The 23,007-nt window shown below is 38.2% G+C and overlaps 1 protein-coding gene across 1 annotated transcript in view; it reads right to left on the reverse strand.

Annotated features, from left to right (window-relative positions):
• The window catches only part of NUDT14 (nudix hydrolase 14), a 60,910-nt gene that overhangs the window by 37,136 nt on the left and 767 nt on the right, over positions 1-23,007 (reverse strand). The gene's annotated exons all lie outside the window — the stretch shown is intronic.

Here is a 23,007-nt window from a genome sequence, read left to right on the forward strand (position 1 = left end):
CACAGCTTACAGTAATCTTGGTACAGTGCCACACTAAGGGCTGACACAGCAGAAGTCTGTAAAACCATGAATCACACAGAAATGGTGAATGTGAAAAAAATATTCACTATTTCTCATAATATAGAAGCACTGTGTCATAGCTGGATACCTGAGAAAAAGACTGAGATTTTTCTGGGCACTGATCTCTGATCTGTCTCATCTCAATGAACCAGTGCTCAAGTTCTGCAGGTGCACAGAGAGGTTTGCCTTGCTTATGTATAAAAGAATTAACTGACAGCTTCTGAAACAGCTGCAGACAAACTGCATTACATGTATGTTTTAAACGTGCAATTAAAGGCTTATTCTTAGATTTTGTTAGAAGTTTTATTCTGAAGAGTAAGCCAAAAACATGTTGGTGTAACAAGTGAAAGAACACTCACAAAACTGCTCTAATGCTTCCTTTAACTTTGTGCAATATTTTTTTCACAACATCACAAAAGGGTGTATAAAATAAATCCTCCATACACAGGTTTACAGTAAGAGATTTCCTGTAGTTACTCTGTTGGGAGTTTTATTCAACAAAACAAAATTTACATTGGATTATCACTTATTTATTGACTTCTTGAAATGAGCTCTGGACAGACAACACATAAGGGCAGGAGAAATGATCTTTACCCAAAACTGACTTAAAGCTTCTCCTATATTATTTGCCTTATACAAGTATCTAAAAATTTAAAAAGTGACCAAATCAAAGGCACTGTCTTATGTCATTTCCCAAGTTTATCCACAGACTTCTGCTTGGGCAGAGAAAGTTTAAGTGGCCAAGAACTGTAGAGTTACACCAAAACCACCTCAGTAAAAAGGTTTGTATCTTTTTGTATTACATATTTTTGAAGAGAAAGGTAACAAGCCACGCAGGCAGATGACTTAAAATGCAGGAGACATATGTCCAAAATATGTCCAAAATAAGCAAATTAACATCACATATACCACTAGAAGAGAAAGAAAATAAATCTGTCCATGACAATGATTAACTTCTTTCTGTTTACATTACAGGAGAGACAACATGAGGTTTGGCAACCCATTGTGAAAGGCACCAAACACATATAGTGGGAACAGTTCCTGTTCAATGATCTTACAATTCAGTTAGAGCCCAGACAAAAGTTGATGTAAACAAACAGAGGCAGTTAAGACAAATACATTCTGATTTAGATAAGCTACATGCACTACTTATGAGGGTTAAAATGACAAACAAGTTGTGATCCCCCAGTCTCTACCATTTGGAATGGGTTTAAAGCAGTCACCCAAGAAGTAAATGTTCCATATTTGTGAAAAAATCCAACTGGAGAAGTTGAAGCAATTATAACATAAAAATAACTCTGCCCTCATTGCTCCATTTACTCTGTTTCCACACTCCTAAGACACAAAAGCAGTTAATGTCCTTAATACAAAGGGATAATGAGCATTCTTCATGTAATAAAATAATTATCCTATAGGTGCTGAAAAACAGATAACAGAATTAATTGGCAAATAACGGTCTTAAACCAGAATCAGCAAAGTCAAGCAAGAGTGAGGTCCTTGTTTAACGATTTACATGGACCAAAGCAGTAAACTCCCTAGAGGAATAATCAATGGTTTGCTTTTTTTCTGCTCTCAAAATTTTTTTAAAGGTTTGAGGGTTATGCTTTTCTTTCAAAAAGTATAAAACTTGTTTTTCTATTGCACTTATTTTCACATTCAACCAATGTTCTGAAAATGTATTCACACAGTTTAGTACCAATGTGCAAAGCAATGCCTCTATCTGGAAATTCACCGTGCATTCTCCTGTGGAGGTGTCAACTTGTTGCCCAGACGTTCACAGCAAGAAAACACTGAACTTCTCATTTTATTAGATGGGGTTTTGTGAGGTTATTCCACATGAGCAGTCAAGAAACAGACTCACGAAGACAAAAATCTGCACCAACACAGCCAGCTCCTGCTACTTCCTGCCACCTTTATTTCCTTAAGTGGTCTCAGCATAATGCTTTTCAGCCATATTCACCTTTTTATGACCAGTAAAAGCTGTCAAGAGATAAATTTGCAATAAAAGCAACTCAGTAATTCAGAATTTTTTGGTTTATAAAAGATATGGTCCTACAACAGAAAAGATGTGTGTTAGCTGCTGCTTCTCAAGTCCCAGACGCTGGGTTAAACAGAATGGATTTCCCCTATGGTAAAGCCATAAAAGTTATGTCCTCATTCCTCTGCAAATGAACCTTTCTCTTCCTTTCTCCTCTCACTACTGAAGAAGTGCTGCTACCAGTTGAGGCTTCCTTGTTATGTTTCTTTTTCCAGCCTAATGGAACCTGATGTCACATCTGTAGTGGTTTTCAGTGGCAACATATGAGCATTGATAACCTAATGTAAACAATTTCTTGTCAGCTCAATTATTAATTCTGGAACTCTCTGTTCTATAGAATCAATACAAAATGTTTTCAGTGCCCACAATGATGTGCCTGCAGAAACTGCACTTCTAGGACAAACTCAGGACTTTACTCTTTTCACTTCACTACCAGACACAACTAGTCACCAAATTACCTTGCATTGTCTGAACATTTTTCATAGTATTTTCAGCATATACAAAAGTTATGTGAATGAGAGAAAAATCACTCTCAAAATACAAAGTTTGGAATTCTTTTTTAAGAAATAAAGCATTGGTAGTCATCACAATGCTGTGAAACCTGTATGAATGTCGTGGGTTTACAGGAAGCAGGTTTTCTGGGAATGGAGTGGCCAGAGGCCAATAGGTGTTCAGATTTTAAATTGACACCAGGCTTGGCCACTGAGGGTGGATGCGCCTCTGAGAACACAGGGGTTAGAAGCAGAGCACTGCGTTGGGCTCCCTCTTTGATTTCTGGCCAGCAAAGAGGAGGCCTCCCGCCCGGCTTCGAGCTGGGGGGGAGGAGAACACCTGCGCCCGGCAGAGGTAGGCCTGACCCTCAGGATGGAAGGGTGGTGGGGGCACCAGGAGGTGTTGGGCAGCCCCAGGAGAGACAGAGGAGAGAGGCCCCGAGAGGGATTTGGCAGCCCGCAGGTTTTGTGATATCGGCCTGTGGAGAGGAGGGGAGGGGGGTGCAGCAGGGAGGCCTGGCCGAGTGCAGGAGTTTGTTAACCCCTTTCTGACAATGAAGACCTCACAGAGCATTTGGACCTTTCCCGGAGGGGGATGGAGTGGATGATAAAGAGGAAATGGGCAAGTGAATGACAGTCGGAGCAGTGAGTGAGGCAGAGAAGAAGAGGCGGAAAGGGATGATGGAGTAGCTGGTTGCTGGACTCTTTTTGGTACAGCCATGGAAGAACCGTTCTCTTGAAGGGGGGGTGGGGGGGGAGACTCAGACGGGGGTTTTTGGCCAGGGGGTGACAAGATGGGGGGGGGCCGATGTGTTTTTGCTGGTCAAAGCCCTTAAAAAAAGAGAAAAAAAGAAGTAGTTTTGTTTTTTGTCTTGTGGGGGGGGTGTGGGGGTGAGAAGGAAAGGAGCCACCCGGGCCGGAGAGCTCTCCCTCTTGAGGGAAAAGGAAGGAAAGCCCGTAGGGTTCTTTTCCTTTTGGGGGGGGGGGGGGGTGTGAAGAAAAGGGCACCACGCCCCAAACTGGACTGGATTGAGTAAGGTGATGGGGAGAGATTTGGGGTACTGGGGGGGGGGGAGGAAGCTTTGGGGTTTAGGGTGTGTGTGGTGTGTGTGGTGTGGGTTTTTTTTTGTGTTTGTTTTTTTTCCTAAGGCCTGCTTTGTTTTTCCTGGCCTTACAACAGGTTTGGGTGAAATCAAACTGAGATAGACAGCTGAAGCAATTTTAGACTATTGTCACTTCCAAATGACAATAAAATACCTATTCAATACCTATTCAATACACTTTAAAAGCTTTATTGCTTCCTGTTGGATATTTTCATTGGATTAATGAGTCAGTGGGGTGGATTTTTGTATACAGAAGGTAAAGAATTGCCATGTTGTATCTAAAAATCTTCATCCATTAAAAAAAAAGTGCAAATGAATATTCAAGGACATTTAATATTCAACTTTTTAATTTAAAAGAAAAATCCTGTCTTGAATAGACTACTTTGCATCTGAAATCTGTTTGAAATAATGACTTATAATTTTTTTGTCTACTTGAAAGGTTTGATTTGTAGCAAGCAGGGAGAATGCTGTCTTCTTTTTATATAATTACAGACTTCATAGAAAGTTCTGCATTATCTTTCCAAATGAAAGGAAGCACTTTCAGCTAGAATAAAACCATGAACTCAGTTACAAAAATATTAAAATCAATAAAATAATTTCAATTTGCATTAGTTGAGTGACCTTTTTTTTTCCTTTAGAATGTACACATCAGTATTAGGGAACTGTCTTATGCTGGGCTCTCTTTTAACATAACTGCTAATTCAAATGTGATGCTGAAGTCACTCTCTCCTGGGGTGCAGTCCCAAAACGTGTAAAAACCAGGCTGCCCCTTTTCCTACCTCACCTGCACATCTTTACTCCACCCTTACCCCACCACTGATATTTGTGTAGGCTGGTTCTGGGAACTCACATAATCAAAAAGAAATTTTTTTTTGCTCTAGAAAAAAAAAAAAACTGATGAAAGAATTATTTAGTAGAATGAAAGTGAAAAAGTAATAATGAAAAATTATTAGTCAATGTGAATGCAATGCAATCATACAGACTGCAAGTCTTCAGCAGTGACTGTTAATTAGAACAGCCTTGGTCCTCTCACAACTACTGCAGGAGGACAGAGATGTGTGTGATAGGGAGTGCTCTACAGAGAGACACAGGCACACAAAAAAGCCTAAATTACCATTTCAGTCCACACCCACTAATCCACTCCATCAGACTGCACACGCTGGAGTAAATGAAGCCTCATCTTCAAAAGCAATTTGCAGAATTACTTGCTGATGTTGAAAAACTACTTCAAAAGAGTTTAAGTGTTATGGAATTTTACTGGGTTTTTTAAACAAGCCACTGTTTAAGCTCAAGAGGAAGGGGGGAGAGTGTTTGCTTTTTAAACAAAGCTTGTAATATTTCATTACTAAACTATCCAGAGTGTTTATTTTAAAAGCATCATGATTACAAATAATGGCATTTTTCAGTTTTTAACTTCCCTATTCACATATTTCAGTTGGAAGTTACTCAGTTTAGTGCTCTTGTAGAGTATCCACCCAAAATTACACAAACTGATGACATTTTAACAGAATTAAAAGTGAACATTCTACCTGAAGCTAAATACTAGGGCTGCTAATTGTCTTTAATTGACAATATGAACAGTTTCAGAAGTAAGACTGACCTAGTGAAGTCCATGCAGACAAAACACCCTTTACTCTACAGGACATCATGCCAGATGTCCAGCAGTTCTGGGCAGGGCAGGACAAAGTTGCTGGGGTCTCACTCAGCTCATTTTAAGGCTTGACCAAGAGACTGGAGTGCTCAGCTCTGTGTGACAGGCAACTCTTTGATGCATGGGTTTCTTATCTGAAATTAGCTAGAAGACATAAAGGTACTTCTTGAAGAAACCTTAACATCTACCAGTGGAGACCACACCAGGAATACCTCAAGGGACATAAAACCTAAGGTCAGAGACCGTAATTTTTACAACCCATATCAATTTTCTCTTCAAAGAGGAGGTTATTCTGGTAGGAGTGTGTAATGAAACTGCAAACAGATGGTTATAGCAATAGAGTTTACTGTTCAAAGGTGCAATTTTTTCACACTTTGGGAGGTAAAGTAAACAATGGAGAATGCATTAATTTATTCAACTGTTAATGCAATACTGGGCCAAGCCACTTTGTTCATTTTATGTACATCAACTGCCAGAACAATTACAACTAAGATACCTGATGTGTAAGTAAACTTTCTCCTATAATCCTCTGGAAGTTTACTTTTCAGGTCACAGTTTGTTTTTTTGTGTGTACTTTTCAACAATGGAGTTGTTGCAGTTTACCTTGGCATTCAGCTATCATTAAGATCACTTACCTTTGAATGAAATTTATAAAACATGAGAATTAAGCATATATAAGTACATTAAATACAATCAAATCTCCTTTCTCACCTTGTTTTTCTGTTTTTTAATATACATAATTATCAGGAACAATTGCATGTACAGATCAAACACACTTTATTCCAAGGCAAATCCACAGCAGTGCACTGAAATCTATACTACAAAGAATAAGGACATTAAGAAACACAATATGCACAAAGGTCAAATTTATGACTTTTCTCACATCATTTTACTGCCAAGTCAGCATATAATTTAAGGTTATAAGTTGAGATACAGATGGGGATTTCCTAGTATTAAGTTAAATCCAATTCTGTACAAAGGAACCAAGAGCTAACAGGTAGAGTCTTCAGATTCCTCTCTCATTGTATGCAACTGATAAAATTTAAAGTGAATATTCAACTGTTCTTTTACATGAATTCCTTTTATATTATTGAATTTTGCTGCAAGTATTTCTCCATTTTCACTACTGTGTTTTCCCTTTGAAGTTTGTAACACGCTTTCTTATTTTGCAGGGATAAAAGGAACATACGCCTTCCCTATTTCCAAAATTACTCACACTATTTTTTTAGAACTCTATAGGAAAACATAAAACTTTTAACTTTGACTGGACATAGATAAGAAAAATATTCCTAATAACAAAATAAGTTTTAACAGAGATAATATAATTTGGAAATTGCACTCAGCTGATGTGACAGCAAAATACTTTACTGTAAATAAGTGCTGTACTTTCAAACAGATGTATTACACATCTCACACTTGCACCCATACTTGCTGAAAACCTCCCCACTAAAGGGCTTTTCTCTAATCTTTTACCAATATTTTTTCTGATATTGTTTAAGAAAAAATCTCACACAATTTGCAGTAACTACAATAGGAGGCTGAGAAACAAAGGTCCAGGATGCACATCTGCTGGCTCCAGCTCAGAGAATTAAAAGCCAGGGAAATACCTCAGCCAAAGGCTGCTGAGAACTGCTGGGTGTTCTGTGCCTCAGTACTTTTTCTGGAGTTTTCCTTATTTGTATATATTATTGCATATTGTTGCAGTTGGAAACAAACAGACAAACAAGCATGGCCTTTGTAGTTCAGTAATAAAATTAATCTGGGGAACACAGACATGGGTTCACAGCCCTACTTCAAGTTTATAATAATTAATTAACAACTCCAAAAGATGAGATTTACAAAAGCACTTTTTAGCATTCATTAACCTTCACCTTTAAGACCCTCACTAGAAAGAAGGAAGAATTGAATTTAGACTTTACTGTGGACTACTGCAATTTCAGCCAAATGCCAGAACTCCCCAGTTGCATCTAAACATCTTTATTGAATAATGTAATTTCTGTGGTGGGACTTAGACTGCAATATTTGTCTAGGATTACAAAATTATTTCTGTTCTACTACCTGATGGAGCGTTAGTGAAATTAAGTGAGACCAACTCCTGAAAATTCCTCTGGAAAACGGCACTTAAACTCCTAAGTTAATATAGACAATATTTCCCAAACTTCTAAATTTTACTGAGACTCACATAACTATGAGAAAAATAAATTTTGTTTAATTTTGGTTTTTGTTTTTGTTTCTGTTTTTTTTGAGAGACCAAAAGAATTAAAAACATTTCCAGGAAACCTGTTTTCATCTTTTCTTGTCCACTGGCAGCTGCTCCTTTTGACGAGTTCCCAAGATAAAGGGCCTGACTGAAATTTCAGACTAGTGATATTTAATGACAGGCAGGGGCAATAATTCTGCACTCATCATAACATACCTAGATCAATCATGTCTGTCTGTAGTAGCTGTTTCAAGACAGAGTGAAACTCAATATAAAGTACCCATTGCAAGTTCGAGACCCCACAGTGGATGAGAATTCTCACTGAATATTCTTGAGCTCCTTCCTGTACTCATCCTGTGCACTCATCAGTCAAAATAACCTTTCAGCCCCTTAGGAAGAGGATTCTCCAAATGCTGCACACAGGGCAAACACTGCTTTGGTCCACAGGTTCCTGACTGCCTGGTCAGTTACTGGTACAGCACAGCCTCACGTAGGATCTCTGACTCAGAGAGATTCACCCCCCTGGCTTAGCTGGGATTTAGGGCTTTCACCTCATCCCTGCAGGCACAGCAGGCAGAAAAGCAAACACAAGTATAGTAGGCAGAAGGAGTAAATGAATCTTAAAACCATCAGTCCCAAGGCAACCACTACGCCTACAAGCATAATTTCTTCATCTTTGCTACCCTAGGTCATGACCCTCATCCAAGAGAGGAAGGAAAGAAACTGTCCTTTCATCATTAATTTTGCTATGTCATTCAGGAAAACAACACTGACAACACCATAAAACCACAGTTTAACTTGCCACTGGTACTTCAGCCAAAAGCTAATCACCACCATCAATTGTCTAATATTTCTCATTACCTCTTTAGTCATTCTAACAATTCATGGCAACTTATATAGGATCTGATTAAAATCTTTTCTGGCTGACAAAGAGCCAGCAGGAAAATAAAACTATCCCTCTTCTACCACAATACTGGGCCACTCCACATTTAAACAGATAATAAATCTGCATTCAAAAACAATGCATTTGATGAATCCTGCTCTAATTAAAAAAAAAATTAAACAAAATAGGTGACTGTGTCACCTGAAGCAGAATGCTGCTAAGAAAAATCCTGTCCATAGACTGTTCTATCATTAAAATTGGATTAAAAAACCCTTCAAACAACACAGAAAACAATCCATCATACATAACTGCCAAGTTACTTGGTTTTCCTAATGCACCTGATAAGCAGTATCATGGATCACATGGGTATGATTTTAAAATGGTTCACAAATCTATTCATTTATATATGTAACTTACAAAGGACAAAATACAATTCAATGAACTGTACACCTTGCCTTATACACCAGGCTGGTACCTGCCAACAAAGACCCAGCATTAACAAGCTTGACCAAGGTTAGTAGGCAGCACTTGGGACATCCTGAGTCTTAACAAAGTTGGGAACAAAGCCAGGAGCAGCACTGCTGTGTCTCCATGGTGAAGTAAGAGCTGGGAGGACACATCCTATACAGCAAACCTCACAGGAACTCAAGGCTACCACTTCCCCTAAATATGTTCACAGACACAGTCCCGGGATTTTGCGCATATCTCCTCAGCAGCTCTGAATAGTGTGAGCACATTAAAACTGTTTCTTGGCTGCTTCTGTTGGCTCCTTCAGGAGAACACCAAGAGACTTTAAGCCCTAAGACTTCATTCTGAGCATGCAATGGCACAAACTCAGCATATACAGAAGAGCCTAAATCTTACACAAAGAATGAAGGAAGGTCACAAGTTCACCCCACAGGGTCAGCAGGGCTGGTCTGAGAATGAAGATTCAACATTCCCAACTACTACAGGCAATTCCACACCTTACCTTGCAAGAGCAAGACACACTTTTCTCACTAAAATGTACACATAACATACCACTGCAGAAAGTTGTTTCTTCTTCCTTTCATCCTCTCCTCAAGGCACAACTGTTGAGTGTGGTTTATCATCCCACTTAGGGCAGGACTGGAAGGCCTGGCACTGCTCTATCCCATAGGCTGCAGAAGAGTGTACAGACAGAGGGGAGGGAAAACACAATACCAACTGGCATTCATCTAGGTTTTTTCAGAAATACTTCAAAAGCAAATATCCTGACAATTTTTTTGTTTAATGAAATAGTTTCCCTGACTTTTTCAGCCCCTGGGTGTGATTAAATCTCTACTCTACCACCCCCTAATGTAATTCTTACACTTAAATCTTAACATTCATATTATAACTTTAACAAATTAATCTTTCTCTATGGAGTGTCCCATAATGCTCTCGGGAGGCTCATATGTTCCCATGAGTCCTGTCAGATTTCTGCCAAGAGGTTTGAACTCCTAGACAGATCAAAGAGAAAGAAACGAGATAAAAAGAAAGGTTCTCCAGACTGACAGGTCAACCACCTCTCCTGGTCAAGAAATAAGGGTGGTTTACAGAAACAATAAGGGAGACATTAGCGTTTCAGATTTGGTGGAACTATCCTGCAAAATACTATAGCAGTAATTTCCATACTAATGATTACTGACTGGTTTCACTGAATTGGAAGCCAATATTCATAGAATGATTTGGGCTGGAAGAGACCTTCAAGATCATCAGTCTCCAGACCCTCTGCCATGGGCTGGGACACGTTCCACCAGACCAGGTTGCTCAAAGTACCATCCAGTCTGGCCTTGAACATTCTAGGGCTGGGGCATCCACCCACAACTTCCCTGGGCAACCTGTGCCAGTGATTTACCACTCTCAGCCAAGCGTTTCCTCCTGATAGAAAATCTAAATCTATCTTCTTTCTGTTTAAGGACATTTTCCCTTGTCCTATCACTACATGAAATAATCTCATACTGCTTTTTAATTTATCTGAAGAGTACACATCAGATGAGTTACAGATAAAATTTCAGGCTGTACAAACTGCAGTGCTATGGAAATGTCACTCTGAAGTGCAACACAGCTTTGCAAAGTAAGCCAGAAATTGCCTGTGTCCAATATTTTCAAGTGTCAGAAATGGTACAATGCTGAAAGCTGAGTGCTAAGTGCAGACACACATATGAAATTCTACAGCAGATTTGCCAAAAGATTTGATTTTGAAAGCCAATTTTTCTTCTAATCCTGCTGCTTCAAAAGCTCAACAAGTTTAAGTGGCATAATGATAACCAAAATGAAGCCAAAATGAAATTAAACAAAGTCAACAGTGATAGTTTATTTCAGCAGTTCTGGATAAGAATACATACAAGAGCTATATAGCAACATAGCCTAATTTTTTTTAAAATACTACTTATAATGTTATTGTCAATACATAAATGTACTGTTTGCCCCTATTTTTCCCCATATTGACTTCCAGCTCAGTTTGTCAGATATATAATTTCTGGTTAAAAACCACTGAACTGCTGCTACTCCAACAAGCTTACCAACTAAGTAAAAAAAAAGTTACTCAAATTGCTTTTGAATTTGCTTAAACCAGGACTGAATAGAAATAATGTAAGGGATGGCCTGGCCTTATCAATGAGAAGAGCTAAAATGCCATTTTATTCAGCAAGGCTGGAATTTCACAAAGTTACAAAAATTCATAATGGGGATCTTAATATCTGGCCAGACCCACTTATTGTCTAGAATCTTTTTATGCAGCAAACCAAAATGCTATATCCATTCTAAGTTCACAAATAACTATTACAGCTAATTAAAACATCATCTAAAATGACAAATATCATTGAAAACAATCCTTAAAACAGTAACATCAAGTGACCATATTCTATGTAGTTGATTGGATGCTCAATATTCTTACTCCTTATTTAAATGATCTCGTACAGTATGAAAATCTTACAGATTTCACTCAAATAATGTCATGCTTTTTGGTGAAACATACCATTTCTAAGCCTTATTTGCAGAAAATCCAGTAATTGAAGTCATCACATATTAGGCTCTTTGGAAAAACAATTTTCTGCATTTCATATAATCAGATCTGGAGTCCGAATCATGCATAGATGTAGCTGTTATACTCCAGAAGGAACTTGTGAATTAAAATTGGAATTACAACACTGCATATTTTTGAAATCTGAAGATGGATATTGTACTTTATCAGCTTGCTGAGGAATTATTCTAGTCTTTAAAAAGAACTGTTTGTATTTGCTTACTAAAAGTGCACCTTGATCATATGCAGCATGAGATCAGAAAAAGCATCTGGTTTAAAAAAATGAGGCTCATAGTCTCAGTAGAAATGCTGTTTTCAATGTACACTTCTTTTCTTCACTTTTTCATATTAGATCTAAAACACAACAGTAAAAAACATACTATTTACTGTTTGGGAGGACTGTGGAGGGAATTATCAGTGGGGAGAGGAGAGGAAAATAAGAGGGCAGGTTCCAGAAGAAACATGCAATTACTAGATGATATACAAATGCACTTTGCACACATTGAACACACAGAACAAATATTATGCACTGCAACACAAAGAAAAACAACTATTTCAGAGCTAGATAAGAATTTGAAGCACTAGTTAATTAAAAATACCAGAAAAGGCATCCTTTATGACAGACAGAAAATTAAAAAGCACAGTAACAACCACCTACATATTTTTATGCTTTGGTACTTTTCCATCTATACATGATGAAAAAAAACGCAACACTCGTGGAAAAAAAACATCTTGCAGATATACAGAGGGTCACAAAAGCTATGAAAGAGATACTTAACACAGGTTCCCGAGCAGATGACAAGCCATTAAACTTTCACCTTTAGGTAGTTATGATGATCCGGTGTCTCTTTTATGATATCAGCCATTTTTTAATTAAATCTACAATGTGTTTAACAAGCAATTCTTCCATCAATCTTTGATGTGTTTTACTTATAAAGCAATGACAGTTTTCAGTTCAGACTCCTTAAAGTTCCAGAGAAACCATTTTCCACTCACTTGCTTTGAAAGCCATTAAAACAACTTGATGAAGAACAGCAGCAGGGGGCTAACAGAAGCCAAAGCTTAGGAACAATCTTTGGATTTTTCTTCTAAGACTTTCTCACAGACCCTCCTCACAAAGATCCTCAGGGCTTTTCATCCTCTCCTTCCTCCCCACCCCCTCCCAAAAATCAGTTCAAAGTGACAGATGCAACTAGCTCCAGACTCTGCTCTTTTCTTAATTTCACTTTTACCTCTCAATTTTGATAGACTCAACTGAAATCTGATTCCCCCCTGATAAGAGGCAGTCCTCTTATCATCTTCTCATTGGGAAAAAGTAATGCACAGAAAGATTCAAGTAACTTGTGAACATCTTCTAATCTGTCATCCATTCTAACGGAGTGCACTACTAGTGAGACTCTACCTATTGCTTAAATACTACTGGCATTCAGTAAATTGATTGAATTAGTGATTAACTGATTACTGATTTATCTACAGTTCTATGTGTTACTGCAGGATTTCCGAAACTTGCATGACAGTGACCCTATAAAATATAAACTAAAGAATTTAAAGAACTGTGCAAGCTGGCTATAAATGATCTTTAAAATGGGAATTGCCTGTAACAAATGGTAAATTCCTTGGTTATAGTTTCATGCAAATGCAGAAATCCCAGTTTTATGGAAAATACACCTATTAGGACAGTACTTATGCTAATTAGAATCAGTAGAACAGATTTTTTAATCTCTGTTTGGCTGTGCTCACCATAATTTTATTTCTTTGATTATGGCTGGCTGAAGGACAAATTTCATTGGTTGCTAATTTTGTGGAACATCTGTAACTCCAAAGCTCTACCAACTCTTCAGCTGCTGTATTCAAGTGATGTCACTGCAGTCAAGATACTGAACATGGATTTTCTCAAATGTGAACAGCTATTTCCATGAAGCAGGGCTATGGAACACAGCAATCCCAGATTCTGTTTACAATCCCTTGTTCTTTTACAAATGAGAGCTACAGTTACAGGACACATGGCTGGAGCAAACAGGGACTGAAGGAGGCCAGCCTCATGTCTCCTCAGCTGGAGGACAGGGGCAGCTTATATGAGGGATTTGAGGTCAGGAAGGACAGATGGTGGGCATTCCCATTACAGCTAAGTCACCTCTTGTCCTTACAGCATTGAGCTTTGTATTTGCCAGTTGGTGACTCTCACAGTTTGTGTTTCTACATTATTTTACCAAGCTTGTATTTGTAACTCAAACTGTGAGAATACATTGTGGAATACATTTCTAGATGTCTTGTGAACAAATCTGATTGGTACTTTCTCAGAACATTAACAATTATACTTTCCGCTTGTCCTCCCTTCAGCTAAAGTAATACATTATTAAAATGTTAGTGTGAGATGTTTTTTAATGAGTTTTTCTTTACAGAAATTTGAAAGAAAAAAATCTCATAAGAAATTCCAAGTCAGAAAACTGACATACAACCCTGTAAGAGAACATGCAAAAAGTTTCTGTTTGCTTTCTGACATAACTATACCATAAATATTGGAAAAGGATCCATCAAGAATATAAACTAAGGAAGTCCAAGAAGGAAAGAAACAATACCCTAAGGAACAGGAGGAGTTATGTATGATATTCTACAAGCATTCAATCACTTTACAGAATTGAAAAAATGTTAAGGCTGGAAGGACCTCACAAGATCACTCAGTACAAGTCTCTTAACAGTGGCAGGATCAAACATATGTTATGTGAGTGCTATGTAATACATGCCAGATACAGAATATGCTTCTAAGCATTACCCAGTCAAAGCCTCCATTCCAGGCTGCTCCATCATTCAAACTATTCCACCATTTGTGCAGTCTCATGACTAAAATAAACACTTTCAATCCTATATATGTAATAGCACTTTAAGATTGTTATGCTGGAAGTACATGACTTAGAGTTTATCATGAACTCTCTTGCAGAATAATAATTTAATTAAAATTAGCATTACTTCTTTATATATTAATTTTCAAGAATGTTTACTTCTCTAGCAGGGTAAACTTTTCCCATATTTTCTATTTCAAGAGAAAGACCATATCTCACCTTCAGGAGTTTAGCCTCATTTCCCTATAATGTATTCATCACCACTCAGCACATCTGTCCCAGCAAATCCCATTTCCTGTTCTATTCATGAGGCTCAGCAACCTGGAGCTTTAGTGATTGCCGCCACACTTTTCCCATGGCCTTCTCACCTCTCACCCCCCCACGCACCCCGCTCCCATTGTTTATCATCTGTTCTCCCCTGCTGCAAACTGCTGTCAGATGTTCACTTATCCCTAATCTTACTCACTGCCTTTGATATTCTTTCTAATCCAACAACCTGTCAACTGGGGCATCAGCCCATGTCCACGCCAGCTGCTCTGTCACAGGCTGTAAGATTCCCTCTCTGCTCCAAGAGGTATTTAAAGGATCTTGACACAGCAACCTCAACGTGAAACAAATAATTAATGCTGTTTTGATCAGTGATCAGGGCTTTAGTGTGACATGAGCTGACCACTAAGAAAAACTGAGCTTTACTTTGTTTAAACTTCAGTAAACTTTAGTGTTACTATATTAACAAGATTTTGATCAATGTCTGAAGGACGGTACCAGAAAGCTAAGTTCTTTAACTCTGGTTAAAAATTATGAAGCATAATTAATCTGAGTGCAAGTCAGAGGGGCAGATAACATTATATGCCTGCTGTGTAAAACATGCTCATTTATGCAGTATCAAGTTGTATAGAGTTTTCAAAGCATGGGAGCTGACCTTTTATGAGTTACAGCTGAAAATACAAATGTATTTTAAATACTGCAGCAGTTGAGATAAAATTATTTGAAATACACTTTTTTTCAGAAATAGAGTAGGATAGTTTCATCCCCTATAGATCATCAAACACTGACATTTTAAAGCATACTGCCATTTACAGAAAATCTAATTTCCACAATATTCAGATTTGCTATAAACACTTAAAATTTTACAGTGCTCATCTGCTTTAAAACATATCAAATACACATAATGTCATAGCTGAGATTCTGATTCAGATGACATATTTTTTGTATGAGGAAAAGTTTCTGCTAGTTAAGCAAACACATGAATTTTGATCCAAACTGAAAAACAAATACAGCATTTAGCTTTTGGAAGAACATGAGCACTGTTTTATTTCTCAGATCTAAATGCAATTTCTACAAAAGAGATGGTACCAAACAAGACAAAAAAAGCCTACTTTATACCCTGCAGTAGCTGTATTTCACACATAAAAGTATAATAAAACTTCAGTGATGGATTTTATAACATGGTTCATTCACTTAGAACTAAACCACTTTTATTCCTAGGGCTTGTCTATACCAGGACATCAAGAAAATGAATCTGAAGTAAGTACCTTGATGAACTTGAATTCTGCTACTTAAACTCCATTAAACCCCTGTGTGGACACAGTCATCCAGTTTAGTTTACTGCTCCCTTAGGGCACACACTGGAAAGTTAACGTGGATTAAGGTAGGGTATGAATTCAAAGTGCAATCGTACTTTGAAAATGGTTTAACGTAAACAGAACCAGACTCTTTGTTGTAGAATGAGACATGGAGTTAATCAGGAAAGTCCTGTGCAGACAAGTCCTTGACATGAGGCTACTGGAGTGGTATTGCCAGAGCTGATGGTTTTCAACTTCTTCATTTCAGATCTGGAAACATCTTCCAGGGAAGCTGTAGCACATTAAGCCTGCTAATAATTGACCTGCTTTTCTTAGCTGCCTCATATGGATGACCTGCAAGTATTCCAATGGCCCTCAGTGAGCAGCACATCAGAACTTGAGAAGTACAGCTTAGGCTCACTGCAACTTCTGTACCTCCTCCTACACTCAGTCTTAACTTCACAGTTACTGTGCAGTAACCCAAGTAGTCTGATGGCATTAAATGAGATTTTACTGATCGTTTAAGTAAGTGCAGACACATTTCAGCTACAAAAGGTGCTCAACAAGGCCTTATTCTTTCCATTATGTGACATTTGCTGTCACAAGTGTGTTAAATCATAGTATGACTGACCTAAAAATACGAAGTTTTGTCACTGTGAACTACTTTTCATGCATTTACTTCAAAGCTTACATTCACTTGTCAAAGCATGCTGGATAAAGAAATTAAGACTAACATGACATAATTTTACTGAAACAAAAACAAGTACTAGTGTTCTTTTCAACTACTGCTCTTATTAACTAATGCTTCTCATTTCCCCTTCAGTAATTAATAAATGTCTTATACAAAAATAACTTGTACAAATTTTCAGAGTTGAATTCAAAGCATATGGCAGAGTCAGAAGCAGACATGCCTAGATTCCTGAGTTCCTTTTCTTAAATCTGTGTTCTAATTGCAGAGAACACCATTTCCCTCAAAGGAAATTATGTTCCCTCAGTACTCAGCTCCCTAATGCTGTCTTTGCAAAAACTTTTCTTTCTTTTCTTTCACACATATGAAAGAATTTTACTGCACCTCAACCACATTCACTGTTAACACAGCAGCAGTCAGATCAAAAATCACTCTCATCCAAGATCTACCTCTGACAGAAGCCAAGATGCCCAAGTAAGAATATATTGTTAAAACACTCTCAGACTCCTGCAATTTGCAGCTCAGGGACTCCCTGAGCTGGAAGCAGTATGTTTCCATTTAAGATTAATACTCAACACTGACATAACAGACTTGACAAGCTGAAGAAAATGAGACGAACTTCACAGGGGAAAAATGTCATCTCCTTTCACTGCACTACTGCTTTAAAAAAATGAACTGCAAATAAATGTGCTACTTGGTAACATATTTCCTACTACTGGAACCTTTTGAAGATTCAACAGAAGACTTACTTGTTTGAACAGGTAACTTAAAAATCTGTTTACTCCCTCAACAGCATAATTTTTAACTGTCAAAACAGAAAAGAATGTTTTATGTTTATAAAAAAGCAGACGGAAGTTCCACAGAATATTTCAGGCAGCTGGGCACATTTATGTTGCTATTACCATATACAAAAATTCCTAAATGCAAAATAAGATTGTTAATATTATTGTTACACTGCCCTGCTTTGCTTTTTCATCTTCAAAGTTTTCATGGCATTATTGGTAGAGGGCTCACTTCTTTCTCCATGCATACACATATTCTAATCTTGATGACATCTCCAAGACAGTTAAAATTGTAAGACATGGTGGTTGCTCATGGTCACAAAAGAAAGCAGTAGCAAACTCAGATCAGAAGAAATTCTTTCTTCACTGATGAACTGCACCCTGCTCATGAAGCACATTTTCTACCCATTACAAAGTTCATGAGGTGTTAAAATCTACAGCAGCCTTGAAATTTGCTTTAGAACTACTCAAAACTCAAAGACATAATAATTTAATTCCCTTAACAGTGAATGAAAAATATCATGCACTAAAATGAACTTGAAGGGAGCATTTTTCATGTTTAACTTTAAAATAAATTATTCTTAAGGATTAAATCAATAGAGGAAATGTGATGCTAAGGCACTGACCTACTCTGAAGTGTGGAAGGAATGTGAAGCTCAGAAAACAGCACATAGTTCCAATTTACCATTACTGACTGCATGGTTCAGTCAATATGCATGGAGTTTTTGAGGTTTATCCCACCCACAGCATCGAAACAGATGCCCATTCACCATTCCACAGATTCAAAACACAAACTCACTCACACACAAACACACTGGGAAAATTACTGACAGTTGGTTCTAGTCTGGTGGCAAACTTCTAAAAGTTCCTGGGCAGAAGGCACATATATGTTTATAGAATGCAAGGAAACAGCGGCAAGAGCTGCCCTGCCAGAACAACTTTCAAAAACAAAGGCATATGAGTCTGGGAGAGATCCACAAAGGCTTTGATATGTGAGCTCTGGACAAAAGTTTCTATAACAGCTCAAGGTATTATTCCAGCAGCTAGATGCTTCCCCCCAGCTGACGGATGCTGTGCCTCCCCTTTGAAGGGCGCTGTCCCTAGCACAGAGGTCACCAAAAAGAATATGCAAAGGCAATTCACTTAGTTCTGTGTAAAACTCAGTGATTTGGCTTAAAGGGCTGATGGCAGTGGGTTTGAATTGGAACAACAGAGCAAGAGCTGCAGCAAAGCCACCTTCTGCTGGTTCCCAGGGGGTAAGAACCATTAGCACAGGGAAAACTTGAATGCAGCAACTTTTTAAGTTGCTACAGCAAGATCCACCATAGCTCTGTCAACACCCTGTGTAAGGGTCCAAATCCAACATGCAGAACCACTGAAATCCCTCCCTGCTCAGGTGCTGATTAAGATTTTCTTGTATCCAAATCCCATTTGGATACTTCATGCTGCTCAAGTCATAACTACTCTCCTGAACTGTTGACAACTCAAGAGTTGACTTCATGACTTGGAGTCTCAGCTGAGTTCTTAAAACTGGTTTGGTATTTTTTTTGGTTTTGTTTTGTTTTGGCTTTTTTGGGAGTGTTTTTGGTTTGGTTTTTTTTTTTTTTTTTTGGTTTGGGTTTTTTTTTGGGGGGTTTGTTGTTTTTTTTTTCTTGTCTAATATATAGGCTAGTGCCTGGCTAGCACACACAAAAGAGAGCTGAAGATTTACACACAAATGTGTTTCCCAGCAGTGAGCACACTCTCCTGTGATGTGGGAAGCAATATTAATTGAAGTGAGATCTTGCAGCCTGACTCTACCACATCCCAGGGAAATGCCCTAGCCCTTGGGCATTGAGTTAATCTCTCATTAGCCATCCCTCTGGTCTCTTGAATAAATTATTTATGAAAAGCAGAAAAACTTCAATAGGAAAAAGTGAAAAGAGATTTACCATGGAGTTCCTGGTAAAGAAGCCAATTCTTCAGGAGGTGATGTATGTTTAAAAAAAAGCCAATTTAGATAACAAATCAATTTGCACTTTGGGGGCAAGCACATGTTAAAGCTAGACAGATGCTATCCTCTATGTGAGAAAAATGAATTTTCTTCTCTAACTACCAAGCAGAACCAAAATATATAGGAACACAGGGTTCCTACTGACAAAATGAAGAGAATATTCCTCAGGTGAAGTGAGGTACCTTGTCCATATCTCAACCCCAGGCCACATCACTTCAAACATAGTTGATTTGACTAAGGGCCCCACCTGGAGCAGGGCTGACAGCTGAAAATCCCAAATAGAAGCTGAGGCCCCTTTTGAAATTCTGTCAGATACCCATTTTGAAGAATAGAATCTTAATTTGTACTTTACCCCTCCATACTGGCCCTCACCAAAATCTGACTGCAGTTTGCTGAATTCCACAATTCCTTGGCTGCACTTCCATTTCTACCTCTACACTACACAAAGACAGAACTAATCATTTAAATGAGTGACTGGTACAGTGATTTGTCCAGCAAGCCAGGCTATTCTCCATAGCTTGGATGCCCAACATGAAGCTGCAGGGTGCCTCAATCTGCAAGGTTTGAAACCTGGAAATCTTTCAGAAGGGTATACAACTACTTTTATGCTCTACAGGAAAAATTCAGAGCTCATTGCTTTCATTTAAAATACAGATGGGCAGAAGGAGAGGATGATGAAACACTTCATATGAAAAGCTCTCAGGGGAAGAACAGAATCGACCATGGGCATAAACTGCTATATGATTTTCCACCATTCCTTCTTCAGGAACTGCCATGACTTCTTACAATCCTCACTTCAGTGAAACAGCCAGAAAAGGACATTTTTCTCACAGACTTTTGGAAGAGTATTTCTGTATGGAACCAAATACAGTGTAAAGGATGACTCAAGCTCTTACAACACAGGGGAACTTGGGACTCAAGCACAAACCTACAAGGACAGTGCTGTGGTTTTTTCTAACATGACAGTAATTGCCTGACTGGATTCTATGTAAACACAACTCTGTTCTTGTGTTGGTCCACAGCTCCCAGTCTGAGCATCCGTATGTCCAAGGAAAATACTCAGCCGGCCAAAACATTAATGCAATCCTTGGGCCTGCAACTGTAAATGTGTAAAATGCCTCTGAGAGCAGGCAGACAATGATCTGACTCTGTGGCTGCACTCTTCACCAGGTGTGACCACAGCCTCCTTCAGATGTGTAACCTGTGTGGGTTTACAAAAGTATTTCCAGAATCACAGAATATTCTGAGTTGGAAGGGACTCATGAGGATCACTGACTCAACTCTTGAGTGAATGGCCCATACAGGGACTGAGCCTGTGACCTTGGTGTTATTAGCATCATGCTCTGACCAAGTGAGCTGATTTACTCAGCATTTTGTTTACATTTCACTCCCCAGATGAATCCTCTTCTGGTGTCTTACAGATTTTGAATGGTCTGTAAAGCTGCTAGAACAGTGGTTTGCAACTCAGTGGGGTGCAGGTTGAGTGGATAATATCAGACTAGCAGGGTATACTGAATTATAAATCACCTACCTAATTTACCTTTAAAATAATAAAAAATATGTTTATCTTAAAGACCTTGCTGTATTAGATATAATAGCAGGACTCAAATTATCTCCACACAAGTAGCATAATTTTGATATGAAATGTCTAGAAATCAATACTGTTACTAAAGCATTCATGAATGCTTAGAAATAATCTTAAAATCCTACACTGTATGTAAAGATTATTTCAATTTCCTATTTGCACAGAAAAGCAGTAGTTGTGAAAGAAAACAAATTAATAAAAAAACCTCTCACTCTCTATATGTCCCTGGACAGAAGCTTTATGTTAAATATCAATGCCTATTTTAGGAATATACCTTTTTGAAAACAGATTTAAAATTCTCAGTCTTCAAGGCCCCAATTATCCTTCATTAATATTATATGAACACCAAAAAATGCATCAATGACTCTTTTTCAGACTACAGTGAATTATAGGGGATGTGTCATAGCTCCACAAAATGTACCTATAAGACCACTCCAAGCCTTCCAATTACATCATAATTCCACATATTGCATAATTTAAGTATCCAAATTAGTTTCAGTTTTCACAGTGCAACAAATGCCATTATTCAAGTTTTCCCCATTAGATTATTCTGTTATCCAGAAAGACTTTTTTATTAGATTTGGGTCAAGTTCAGCAAGCAAGTGCAGGGAATTCATGGATGGGGGAAATTAATGTTACTTAGGAACAATTAGGAACTAGGAAGAAGAAAAGTTTCTTTTCTTTTTCCAGATAGTGAATTAAAATAGTTGGACAAGGGAAGACCTACTCAGTATAAAAGCATTAAGATCAAGGGCTAGATTTTGGAAATAATTGTCAGTTTTAGAGGAGTGGTGGAATTTTCAAAATTCTTAAGCACAACAAGCATTTAACTCTCTTGGATTTTAGACACTTGACTGTTTAATGGGGTTTTGAGCAGACCTAAATGCTTTTGAAACAATTAGTCAAATGAGTGAAAATATTTAGTATTTCCTCTGGTTAGTAAGTCAGTTTTAAATGCAAAATGGGTTTCAGTAAACCTAGGGCCTGTTTCTCAGGCCAGGTACAGACAGTTGTGCTCACACTGAGCTCATGCTCTCAGTGGGCTGGACCCAAGCCAGCCTCTGCACAGATGCCATAGAAACTACATTTTCAAGTTCATTTTAAGACAGTGCTGCAGCCAAGAGAAACAATCTCTCACCAGGCCCCAAACACTCATCCCTAACTACCACATTACCACCTCCCCTCTGCCAGCATAATGAACTGAATCACTGATCTTGTCTAGCTTAAAACTGACTTCTTTTTTTGGCTAGATTAGGATTTACCCTGGTCCAGCTCACTCAGCTGCTGCACAGACACTTGTGCAAGGAGAGGAAGTAGCAAGAAGGGCAAGTCTGCTTCATTTAGTGGCAATGCTGATCTCTGTCAATTCACAGCACATGACCAAACATATCCTTATTTCTTCTTTACAATACTCATCACATCTAAGGCACATCTATTCAATTAAATGTAATTTTGCAATACTGTTTCAAACATTTTAATTAAATCCCGTTTTTCATGTAAATAGAGCATGACTCAGAAGTGAAAATTAAATTAAGTGGTAAGACCCATCACATGTAAACTAAGCCAGCAAAAATTCAGAATGTGAAAGAATGTTTTTCAGGTTTACTTCTGATACCTAAAAAAACATAACTCAGTATAAATCTCTCAGCTGTTCATGAATCAAAATGATTTATTTATCCCAATAAATGAAAAGAGAGCTTTCTTTAGGAAAATCATGTATAAAATATATTTTTTAAAATGTTGAAAATCAGCTCATCTGCTTTGATGAAACCTATTTGAACCCTTGCTTTTAATTTTCTGTAGTTTATCTCACTTTTGGACTCAGTAGATTCCTCTTCTGCCTTTCCAACTGATGTGTTTAGAAGCAAAGAAAAGAAGGAATGAGAGATGTGTTTTCCACCATCCATTTCTAGGGCTGTCCAAACTCCTTCATTTCCCCTTCCACCACTCTGCCTGGGTAAATAAAAGCTCACCCAGGACCAGCCACCAAGCAGGCCCAAGGAAAGCATCCAAGGAACACTTTGTGGTGTGACAAGTGACTTTCCTTTCAAAGCTCTCATTCCTGCCGCTGTTGGGAGCGCCAGCTCTCAGTGATCCCGTGCA

The sequence above is a fragment of the Camarhynchus parvulus genome, chromosome 5 (genome assembly GCF_901933205.1).
Source record: "Camarhynchus parvulus chromosome 5, STF_HiC, whole genome shotgun sequence".
NCBI classification, from domain to species: Eukaryota; Metazoa; Chordata; class Aves; order Passeriformes; family Thraupidae; genus Camarhynchus; species Camarhynchus parvulus.